This window comes from Rhinolophus hipposideros (assembly GCF_964194185.1).
Source record: "Rhinolophus hipposideros genome assembly, chromosome: 9".
In the NCBI taxonomy this organism is placed as follows: Eukaryota; Metazoa; Chordata; class Mammalia; order Chiroptera; family Rhinolophidae; genus Rhinolophus; species Rhinolophus hipposideros.
In genome coordinates, this window is record NC_138055.1 from 54,494,538 (window position 1) to 54,507,298 (window position 12,761).

General features: G+C 39.8%; 1 protein-coding gene across 2 annotated transcripts in view; it reads right to left on the bottom strand.

The window, feature by feature from the left end:
- The window catches only part of CBX5 (chromobox 5), a 34,953-nt gene extending 22,388 nt beyond the window's left edge, over window positions 1–12,565 (bottom strand). Inside the window, exons 1-2 of one of the 2 annotated variants that reach the window (XM_081061533.1) lie at window positions 12,298–12,434; window positions 8,286–8,374 (exon numbers count right to left, since the gene is read on the bottom strand). The gene's annotated coding sequence lies outside the window, so the exon portion shown is untranslated. Of the gene's footprint in view, window positions 1–8,285; window positions 8,375–12,297 lie in introns of both variants that reach the window. The other variant, XM_081061532.1, reaches the window with a different exon arrangement.
- Between the last annotated feature and the right edge of the window lie 196 nt (window positions 12,566–12,761).

The following is a 12,761-nucleotide window of genomic DNA, read 5'->3' on the forward strand; positions in this document are numbered from 1 at the left end:
AGTAAAAGGTGCCTTTTTTGACTTTTCCTAACTTTAACTTTTCATAGTTAAGGGGTGACAAAGGAAAAAAAATCTTAGATGCTCTAAATTAAAAATACAGCAGCCAGAGTAAAAGACAGAACAGTTAGCCTGTCAATAGCTGTGGACCAGCCCTGACAAAAGACTGCTCACATTTCCTGTATATCTGTTGGAATTGAGGATTAATTTCCAGGTGGCTATTTCTGAGATGACTCCAAACAGAACAGCCAGACACCACAGGACCTCAGGAGCCTTCACTTTCTAATTTATACACGAACTTTTCCAACCTGCTGCCCACAACTAACCCAGAAGAGCCGGACCTTTCTTCATTGTGGCCTCTGCTGTACCTATTCCAGAACCAGCCCTGGTTCACCTTCTCCCAGGCAGGCCCTTTGTCTATGCAAATCCTTTCAGAAGGTTTTACACCTTTCTCCTCCTTACCTGATGTAAAACTTGTAAAACTCCAGCACAACAGACATGTTCTCTTTCCTGCCTAGCCATGATGCTGGTGGTTTAGACTCCATGCCCCAACATCAATGGTTTTTGGGGTTTTTTGCTAGCAATGGCCTAATAAATCCTTTCTTTTAAAAGACTTTCAGCCGTGGAAGTTAAAATTTTTTGTTTAACAAGTTTATGAAAACAATGCCAAAGGAATTAGATCAGGGCTCTGATTCTGTTATTAACTTGCCATATGTGATCTTGAGTAAATAAATTTTAGATCTAACTCCAGAATCACTAAAATGGGCCAAATAAATCCCGACTGCCTACCTCCTAGGGAAACGGAGAGTTTATGTCGAAACCAAAGAGCTGTTTCAGACCCCTAAAGTGAAGCTTTTGTAAAAATATTATAGGGCCGGACACAACAGCAGGAAATATGTGACCTTCCAAATTCCTAAGCCGTTAGACCATATCACATGCAGTAACTCCTGCAGCTCAACATGTTAGTAGACAGCAAGAAAGGAGGAACAGTGTCTTTGTTAATTAGGCAACAGTAAACTAATAAACCTTCAGAGAACAGGCAGGTACGTTCTCTCTCAAGAGTAAAATACTTATTTTTACACCTTAAAACTCAGGAAAGCTTTGGAGATGGCAGAATGAAAAGACTAACAGTAATTGTATGAAGGGATAAAGGACAGGAAAGAATGAAAGCAACACTAACCTTTCAGAAAAAAAAGGTGAATTCAAAGAAGAAAGGGACAAAGATATTCTGGAGTCCATCTCCCTCCCTAAAACATCAGGGAATAGTCAGATCAATTCCCTCCTTTCCACTTTTAAGAACTGCCTAAAGGGCACCTGGCTGAGATCCCTTATTCTTTGGGAAATGGGTTTTGTAACAGCTGACAAATCAAATTGGGCCTGATGCCAGGAGTCAGAGTCCAACCATAATATTCTGTAAAGAATGGCATGCAATTGTCTTGTAAATCTCCTGGACAGTCACAGATCAGAAGCTGGCAAGGATGACGACATAGTTCTGATGGAATGTGTCTTATCTTAACCTTGAAGTTACAGATCTGCTCAGGAGCAGCAGTAAGAAATGAGAAATGCACTCAGACAACGGAGGGGACATAATTCTCTTTTAGACAGCGCGACCCAGTGTATTAGGGTCAAATGAAACACAAAGCCAGATGGACAATTTAAGGGCTAGAGCCTGGACCAGATAAAACATCAAGACTGGTGGTTCACGCTGAGCTTGGGAGAAGGGAGCGTTCCAGTATGAGAAATGAGACATGGCAGGCAGGATGATGGAGTGATTAAAGTAGAATCCCGATACCAAGCCGGAGGAAAACAAGATGAGCCTCGGAGCGAAACCTTATCAGTGTGGAAATCTCCATAGGAAGGGGCGAGCAGCTTCTCAAGTTTTTAGAGTCTTTCAGGTATAACAGCTCTCAGCCCCTTCCTGAATGTACACAGGAACTCTCAACAACTACAGATAGATTCTGGCAATTTTTTACTGCCCATAAGGACACAAGAAAAGAGCAGGCCCCACCAACCCTTCATATCAAAGATACAAGGCAAATTCACCTTACAGGCCTCTGAGTGTATGTGTGTGAGTGGGGAGGGGGAGAGGAGAGAGGGGGGCCCACACACCTAAACCAGGGATCTGCTGAGAAGTCAGCCTTGGAAAAACATCAAAGAGCATATAGTCAGGCAGTCAGAACCCACATTCCAAGTCGATGACAGGAGACTTCTTTAACAGATGAATCTTCCAGAAAAAAAGGAGGGGGAGGAGGTGAGGAGGTGAAGCAGAAAGAGGAGAGGGACCAAAAAAAATCCCACACATTATAAGGATAAAAGAAAAAATGTGTTAAAACTGCCAGTCCCCAGAAATTACAGAAATTGGGGGGAAACCAGAAGAACACATGATCGTGAACTTTTGAATGAACCGATCCATCCCGGAAGCACAGAGCCACCCACACGGGGTCTCTGGTATCTGTCCGCTTTGTCCAGCTCAGGCTCTGTTCTAGCCCCTCTAGTCACTACTCTTCAATGCTAGCTGTCATGGGGGCTTTCCTTAGATCTTGAGGTGTACAGCACATTTTACTTTCATCATTATTTATAAGCAAATACATATACACATATATATAAAACAACTCTAAATCTTTCTCTAAACTTTCTTTGTATTATTTAAAGTCATGTAAAATAACTGGTTAAGTTGCCTCACCGAACTATTTGGAGTGGTAGTCAGATCAATTGTCGAAATGCATAATCAATGCACTCTCTTCATTTTACAGTTTCAATATAAATTTTGTAAGCCCACTAAGAAGGCAAAATCCTCCAGAAAGAAGCCATTCTAAAGAATAGGAGAGGGTGAGGACATATGCAAAGCTCCCTATCATGTGCATTAATTAAACATGCCACAGATGGGGGTGACTTCAGTAGGCCCAGGCTTGAGAAGTTCCTATTTCTCTCCTAAGACCCTTGGGGAAAGCTCGTGGCTTAGGTGAAGATTAAATTGTCAGCTACAGCATTGTCTTGAACGCGTCCTATATCTAGTCTATTATAACAAATAAAATAGATGAAAAGAAACCAAATTTACAAAACCATTTAAATCCGGTTCTTCGCTCTTTACGGATATATAAGTACCAGCGGCTTTAGGTTTGTAACACATACTGCTTAAAACCTAAATACCCTCTATAAAGATGTTTTCTTCCACTAGATTTATGAGTTCCAAAGTATTAGCCATGTGGCATTTTAACAAAAACACAGCATAGAGATGCACATTACAGCTGTCCTGGCTGCCTCAGGTTTTGTTAAATTGGCTGATAACTAGCACTCCACCTCCACCAAAAGCCCAGGAGCACCCAATTCAAGAGAAGTTAAGAGCTTTTTAAATGTCTGTTTAAGAGACTGGATTAGAGAAGAGATGCAAAGGAAGATTAACCGTGGTCGTTAACACCCCTATCATTAACAAGCCACATATAGACAACACAAACTTTAGTAATAGAGTGTGGAGAGAAGAAATGCTCTCCCTTTGGCTAGCACAGCTCCAGTTTGTGGTCTTTTAAAAATCAGGCCAAGGCACTGCTTCAATCAGTCACAGAATGATTCTGGAGCAAAGTACCCTGTTTGTTGATTACCCGAGCCTCCTGCTCCAGTGAGCAAGGAAGTAAAGGAATTGTTCTTCTTTTACGTTAAAGCATATGTATCATAAGTGGAGATAATGGCTGCCTCCAAGCTCTGACCACCATTAAAAAATATAAATATGTTCTAACGCAACTTTCAGAACTGCTGAAAATGTGTAAGTGTGGTTCACTGGTCTATTTAGCAGCAACACAAATTCTTGCTCTCTCATTACCAGATCACAATCCCACAAAACAATTTTATATGGGATATGCTATTTTCCTTTATTAAAATAGACTGAATTTCTTCTCTGAAGTGTCAGTCTTCTTTAAATTCAGTTAGGGCACACTTAAACCATCACTGGACAAAAGGTTAGATATCCAATTTTTCCAAGATTTATGAAAAAGTAGAATTTGGCACCGCTGGCAAATGTCTTCCAGATGGTGCTTTCCAACAACTGTATCCTTGGAATGTACTGAACTCATCTCAAGACACCACAGCCTCAGGTGGGTGTTAATCTCATACTCACTCCTCTCTTAATTAAATGTGATGAAGCATGAACTAGTAGATCCTGTCACCTTTCATGAAGAACCTGGCGATTTCATCATAAAGAAATCTTAAGAAAAATGGGTAACAGCAATGTTTGAGTTGCTGTTATATTACCACGAATCTTAGATTTTTATATCGCACTTTGGCAGAACATGTTCACAAAATACAAAAAGGTTAAAGGAGAACTAAAGTGTCCATCCCCAAATAAGATTATGGTCGTAAAGCATTTTTGAAATAGCCATAAAATTAAGACTGGTGCTTACGCTGGCACTGTCCAGTTTGTGCAGATTTTGGACATCAGCAACCTAAGAGTTACAAAGGCGCCTTCAGGTCATTTCAACAAATCCTCTGTTTTAAGGAAGAGCTTCTACTATGCCAGACAATTTATGTTCTCTCATATTCTAAATTTAGTGAAGACATTCAAGAGACATAGAAATTAATTTGCATAACCATGAACTAAAATCTCTAATCCCTCTAATTTAACTGTTGAGTTGGTATTAGAATTTAAATCAATACGCTAAAATCGGACTGATACATGCTGACAAAAGAGTTTGATATAATTGGAATAAGAAAGATATCTCACACTATAAAACTTCAGGGAGTAAAAGAGAACATTCCTTCAACATTGGCATAAGCTTGTGCTTTGCCACTACTTTGGTGTATTTGCAACATGAATTATATTGAAGTCATAGCCTACAATTTAGATAAATAAAATCAAGCCAGTATTGAACTTTTTCCCATCCCATACAACAATATCCTTGGCAGCTCCTTGGCCATCTATTACGATCCTGACCAATTTCTCTCTGTGGCAATTTAAAGGCTGTAAAAAAATACATAATGGGTGATGACAGGAGAAACAAACCCACACCAGAAATTATTGAACCTTGTAGGTCTTTGCAGGTGTCTCTATTGACACTTAAGTGTGAGTTACTAGGCCACAATATCATAAAAGTGTGCTCTACACTTCAGATATATTGATAGTTAAATGCAAAGAAAGGCCCCCATCAGATCAACGGCAGAAGGGATGGCCAATCTCAGACCACCCTGCTCTTCCACTGAGCCTTCTGGCATGTTACTTAAGACAAATAAGATGTTTCTGATTCTCTTTTTGTCCAGCTTCCAGCTACAATCCCAATTCAAATCCTATACCAAAGGGATGATTAATATAGTAGTTCTGATCCTTGCTCTAAAACGGATTGGTTGGTTATGGGATATTTATTGAGGGCTTAGGGAGTGTCAAGCATTGCATGGGCTCTGAGTCTAGCCCAGTCTTCAACTTAATGGCAAAGGATTTTAACAGTTTCTCCTCGGTTGTCAGTGGTTGCTCTGTCTCCAAAAGTTGTTACCAAAAAAGCTACTAAAGGGGCAACTTGTTAACAGTGGCAAGATCAGGACTAGGAATAAGGAGACATGGGTTCTATCCCAACGAGATCAATGGAAGGTCGAATTTCCTTCCATTAAGGGTATTAGTTATTGGCCCTACTTAGCTCACAGGTCTGTGAGAAAAGAAAAAAAGAACTACAAACACTTTAAAAACAAATAAACAAAAGTTAAATGTCTGATAATAGATGAAGTTAAAAATAACAAATGTTTTAGTAAGTGTTCTTCTATTTTCCTGAAGACTTTGTGTAGAATTGATATTATTTCTTCCATAACAATCTGGTGGAATTCACCAGTGAAGCCATCTGGGCCTGGACTTTTCTTTGTGGCAATGTTTTTAACTACAATATCTATTTCCTTAATAGATATGGGGCTAGTGAGGTTCTGTATTTCTTCTGAACTGAACTTTGGTAGTTTCTTTCAAGGAGGTGATTCATTTCATCCAAGACATTGAATGTGGTGGCACAGTCATAATATTCCCTTACTACCATTTTTTTAAAATACTTTTTTCAAAAATTTATTTTAAGTGTGCTTTTCCAGGACCCATCAGCTCCAAGTCAAGTAGTTGTTTCAATCTAGTTGTGGAGGGCGCAGCTCTCAGTGGCCCGTGTGAGGATCGAACCAGCAACCTTAGTGTTATGAGCACTGCGCTCTAACCAACTGAGCTAACCGGCCGCTCTCCTTACTACCACTTTAATGTCTGTAGGATCAGTAGTAGTGATATGCCTTATTCCTGACATCAGTAATTTGTATCTTCCCTTTCTTTCCTGATCAGATTTGCTCGGTTTATTAATTTTATTGATCTTCTCAAAACACTAACTTTCAGTTTCATTTTCTCTGTTTTTCTTTTATAATTCATCAACTACTTACTGCTTCCTTCCTTCTGCTTACTTTGGATTTAATTTGCTCCTCTCTTTTTAGGTTAAGATAGAAACATAGGTCACTAACTTTAGACCTTTTTGCTTTTTTAATTGAAACATTTAATGCTACAAATATGTGGGGCAGCTGGATGACTCAAATGGTTAGAGCACCAGCTCTGAACAACAGTGTTGCCAGTTCGATTCCCACATGGGACAGTGAGCTGCGCCCTCCACAACTAGATTGAAGGACAACGACTTGACTGGGAGCTGATGGGCCTTGGAAAAACACTGTTCCCCAATATTCCCCAATTTAAAAAAATTTTAAAAACTACAAATTTCTAAGCACTGCCTTAATTACATCTCACAAATTTTGATATGTCATGTTATCATTTGTTCGGTTCAAGATATTTTCTAATTTTCTTTGAGATCTGTTCTTTGGTCCATGGGTTACTTAGAAGTGTGCTGTTAAATATAATTATAGATGTATATATTTCAGTTCTATCATATAGTTTGAAGCTTTATCATTAGTTGAGCAAAATTTAGAACTGTTGTGTTCTCTTGATGAATTGATCCCTGTATCATCTAACCTGGTGTTAGCTATCTCCCCTACCTATCTCATGTCTGTTACGGAAAAAGAACAAGCAAACACTTTGGGAAATATACAGGAAACAAAGTAAAATGTTGGATAAAGGAATTTAAACTTTAATGAATTTTCTGAACTATCTGTAAGTTTTATCTATGCTTGTCCCCAACTACTCTTAGAAATGAGGTTTGCCTGTTTTATCAGATCCTTAAACATAATTTATTGTTGAAATACGGAATAAATTAGCAATATATCACACTCCATAATTCCGTGTGAGGTGAGTTTTACTGATTTAGGGATGAGAAACAAGGCACATGGAATTGAAGGATTTGCCTCAGAAACCAAACTTAAGATAGATTTCCTAGCCTGTGGGTTGACTTCGTTAGCACAGGGCAATTTATTCCGACATCATTATGCCTGCTGGCTTAGAGGTGAATTTGCTTTATTCTACGAAATGTAGATTACCATCAGAAAATACTTGAATTCAATTTGGTTCCTCCTCCGTGGAAGAAATAACGAAATAACGAGGCTGTGTTATAAAAGTTGACCTTGAAATAGTCCTTTCAACAATACCACCTGAATCCCACGCTTTCTAGTGTCCTTCCTAGCAATGAAGCACTGTAGAACAGGCACTCAGTAAGTTTGGAGAATAAGACTACAAGTGAAAAAATTTTAAACTAGGCCCATGACCTAGTTCCAGGCAGAAAAACCTGTCAGTGTTTAATTTTGATGAACTACTCTTACTGCAAAGCAAATCCGATAATGGAAAATGGCCCAGCTAGTCCATCACACTGTTTTTAGAAAACCACACACAATTAACACGTACAGGTTTGTTATCCTGTGTTAATACCCCCAGGGAGATGACAACCAGTCAACAATTCAAGTCTTCTGTGTCTCAAGTCCTAGGCAAGACCGCTACTGGACTATACTGGCCCAAAATGTTAGAATGAGTTATTGATTTGCATTTAAAATTACTGACTTCGAAAACAAACCCTAAGACATTTTAAGAGTCACTTTATGAGTATTAGGTCTAGAAGGCTGTTAGCTACCACGTACCCAATTCCATCCATATAAGATGAAAAAACCAAGGACCATGGAAGGCAAATAGCTCTCCCAAGGTTACTGTATCATTAGTTAATAGCAGTAATAGGAACCCAGGTTTCCTGAGCCTTTTTTTCCCCCATTTGTCTCTCATTTTTTTAAAGTAACCTTTTCTTTTTTGAATTAGGTAAAATTTATTTGGATAGGGGTTTAGAGAACCAGGGTGTAACGGCCTGCGTGATGGTCCCCAAAAAGATATCCATGTCCTAATCCCTCCAACATGTGAATATTACCTTATGTGATAGGAGAAATTTATCCTGGATTATCTGGGTGGGCCTTAAACGCAATCACATGTATCCTTATAAGAGAGGCAGAAGGAATTCTGAAATAGATACAGAGAAGAGAATGTGAATGTGAAGACAGCAGGGAGACATGTGGCCACAGAATGAGGCTGACACCAGAAGCTGAAGGGGTCAGGAAGGGACTCCCCCCTAGAGCCTCCAGAGGGGGCTCAACATCTTACTTACAGGCTTCTGGCCTCCAGACTTGTGAGAATAAATTCCGTTGTTTGAAGCCACCAAGTTTGTGGTACATTTGTTACAGTAGTTACAAGAAATTAATACACAGGGAAAGTAAAATTTTAAAAACCATAAACTGGACAGATATAAAACAAATGATTGATCTATAAAGAACTGTGCTTCAAGTGACCCAAGGACTGCCTAAAACCTGTCATCCTCATTTCAAAGGGTAAAGTGAGGTAAACACAGGATACAATTTACCCAAAAAATATTAAATGTTGACAGATCTGAGAAGACAAACTCAGAAAGGTTTAATATTTATGTAGCTGCTAAGAACAGTGTACGTTCCCCCCAAACATGCTAGTTGGTAGAGCTCCTGGGCAGACTAAACATAGGCAACAGTTGTCACTGTGGGTGTTCTGCCAACACAAGTGTAAAGTTGTCATCAGAAACGAATATGTGGCTTCAAGTGGCTTACAGAAATCCAACAAATCTGCGTCTTGGACTCTGCACAAGCCAACTCTTCTCAGGATGACCTGGACTCCTTCCCACTAGTACAAATGATCAGCTAAAGCATTCCTCTATAAGGAGGGAAGGAAAATCAAATTTATGTCACACACACACACAAAAAAACTGCTCGGAGTCCAAGTTCATGTGTAAATAGCAGTCATACGGAGTCAGTCACAAGTGATATCTCACACTATAATTTATTACTTTTAAAATCAATATTCACAGCTTTAGGCCCAATTTCATGTCAAGTGAATGGAAATAAAAATAGACCAAGTAAAAGAACAAAAAAGGAAAGAAATGCTTTACCAGGGGTTGTTAAATGAATGGGCTATTCTAATAAGATATATAAATCATGCTATGTGGTTAAATAAAATACCTCAATAAAAGCAAAAAACACTAGCCTTCCTCAGAAACCTTTGTACCCTGGATATCTTTTCTAGAGCTTCTGTCAGGGCTCTAAAACCACCAAAACTTTCCTAGACATATAAAAATCCAGTCACTTCAGAAGATGTTCTTTCTCTTTTGCTCAACCATCACCCTGCTCACCTACTACCCAGATAGCAGCTTTCTACTGATTGGTTTGCAGTGAAGGTGTGTTATTTTCTCTTTCAGGTTTGGCTGCAATAGTATCCCTCTAAGATCTAAGCACAGGTGCTTGAAATTTAATTTTTGTTAACTCAGGCTCAACATTTTGTGTTAACAACCAAACCAGGTTCTACAAAGGCAATGAAAAAAAGTCTAAAGTTAGACAACGTGATAGTCTCAGAGTTTCAATGAAAAATTATCCACTAAAATTTCCCCACCAGAGAAATGTTCATCAGACCTGTTATGACACTTTAAGAGAACTCACAGCAAAACAAGCAATTTTTACTTGGACACCACAATAAACCAAGAACTCTATGTTTAAAGCCTGAAATCTTTCAAATGAAAATACATCAGACATCAAGTAAGGGTTCACTGATTAATTTGTTTATAAATCCAAGTAGCTGGGGCCAAAGATGGGAGGAATCCACACAGAGAGTAACCTAAGGTGGCATAATTTAGTTACCTATTCTTTAGATCAGTTGTTTTTCTTTTTTCTCTAAACTGTGGATCTGTACAGAGCTGTGATCAGTTCAGCAGAAAATGACCTGTATTCTTAAGAAAAGGAAATAGTGTACTATAGATGCAAAAACATCAAGAGTGCTTTGCACATTTATTTGTACAGTGAAACTTGTTTCAATGTGTGTACAGGGTCAGTATAAAATATATTTTTTATTAAGGGTCAACATCTAAAAAGGTTTGAGACATTGATCCAAAAGAATCCCAATAAAGGAAAGAGGCTTTAACTCAGCTGAAAATGTAAGAAGCATCTGAGGCAAGTATACCTTTTTAAAAAAACGTTATTTGCCATTATTTTAGAAAGCCAAACACAAGATGCAATCAAACATGTTTAAATAGTAAAAGCCTTAATGAAATTTTTCCTTCTATCCAATGGAACAATGATCACACTATATCTGAAGAGATAATCATTAGGATTTAGTGATCCATTTACTAAAAACTACTTCCTAAACACATCACCACCCATTTTCTCCCTCTCATTTCCAATTGGTAAAAGATTTTGACAAAATAATCAACTCTAGCATGTCAGTTTAGATCAATGGTTTTCAACTGGGGATTATTTTGCCCGAACACCCACCCCCAGGACATCTGGCAGTGTCAGGAGACATTTTGATTGTCAAAAATGGGGGTGACAGGAGGTGAGATGCATTTGCAGGAAATGTCAATAGTGCTGAAGTTAAGAAACCCTGTAGATCAAGATTATCCTTTTCAAACCTATATCCTTTTAATTCTTAAAAATTAAGCAGCTGCATTATGAGCATACCTACAAATACTTTATAAACAAACGTAAAATATGTTTGTCCTTTGGGAAGTGCCAGAGAACATGGAAATCTCTCCTCTGTTCATATCTCAACTAAAATCACCTTTTATAAGTCAGAAAGGTTCTCTAACCATGATACTTCATATGTAATTGAATTCACTGCAGTATTTAAAGATTTTTTTCCCTAAATAAATACATCAGTGAGTAAAGCAGTATATATTGATACAGCCAGAATGTAATGAAAATTTCTATATTTTAGTAAAAATCTTGGAATAAGCAGAATGGGCATTACCAACAGGGGAATGGACTGCATCTAAAAATAAACACTTTTAAGGAAATATAATCAAAAGGCAATGAACTAACCCAGGTGATGGATGAGCCCTTCTGTCCCCAACACCCTAAATCAACTGACTTTAATTTTAATCACAAATTATTATTATCCCTGCAAAGATTTAAACATTAGAGATCTCATCTGCCCCAAGGCCACTGTATTCCTGGGGGTTACACACTTTGGTATGTAGCTTTCCAAAACTTTTTCTCTGGACTTACAAATATCGAGTTGTATGTGGAAATATGCATTATTACATAGATTTCCCGCAGGCACCTTTTCACGACAGTACAATCTCTATTTGTTCTAACATTTCAAGTCGGTCTTCCTAAAGAAGCTAGTTCTCAAAGTCAAAGGACCTTCTTCCTTGCTCCCCCCAAAACCTATGGTGAATGGTGGGATGTACCGATGTGTGTTGTGTGTTGTAGGGGGGGAATGCCCAACTCGAGATACACAGGAGCAAACGTATCGTTTTCGTACCAGGGAGGCTTATGCGATGGAGGCCTCAAGGCTTCGTCAGAAAAGTCATTGTGGATAAAATATCCAACCCGAAGCGCCATCACAGACATTGCATCCCTTTCCTCATCAACACAAATCCAGCACCTCCGTCTTTTGGAGCGCTGATTGGACGACCTGGCGGAGCGCTCTCAGTAGGTTGTCCTCCTACTGGCTCCAGATTCGGTCCATCCATTTTACCGCCCAACTCCCGCATTCCCCATTGGAGTCAAACCGCTGCCTCTTAGAGGAGCCCAACCTACCGCGCGCTTCATGCTCATTGGCTTAGTGAGACGCTGCTCAGGAGAGGAAAACCCGCCTCCCACATTCCGATGGCCCAAGGACCGATCAGTCGGCAGCTAAAGGCAGACCCAATTGGCCTATACACTCGCCAGTCAAACTCTTAGACGGCAAAGCTCCACAGAACTTACAGAGATAAAACATCCCGCCCCTGTTCTTCCATTGGTTGGCAGGACCCACCGCTCCCCCTCCGCTAGCCCCCACCCCGCGGTCCATTCATTTCACACAATAACGGGCCCAGTTGGAGTCGGTTCAAGACCTCGTATGGGTAGGCAAGACTGTCCGCCACTTACCCGGGATCGAGACCGATCACTCACGCTAATGTCTTCCCTGTTCTTCTGTGGTGAGGCCGGACCACAAGCCACAGCTGCCGCCGCCTTCTGCGCAACGCCAACCGCCCGCCAAAACGGATCCTTCCCTGCGCCTGCGCGACCAATCCTGGGACCAGACCTTTTCTCCGCCCATTACGCCTGCGCAAAACGCGGCACAACTCCCGCCACAACGCAGGCGCTGTAGGTTCGCCGCCGTCTCCCGCCCGCCATTTCACGTGTTCCAAGAGTCAAGCGGAACTTCTTATTGCGCCTGCGTAAACTCGCCATTTTACTACACATGCGCTCAGCAGGCGGTTGTTACAAAAAATAAAATTCATATGCTATTTTTTAATACACGGCATTAATCATAAGTTGACAACTGAATAGAATGTAATATTCGGGGCGTGGAGAGCCAAAAAGTTATTCAAATACCTTCAGGATGTTCA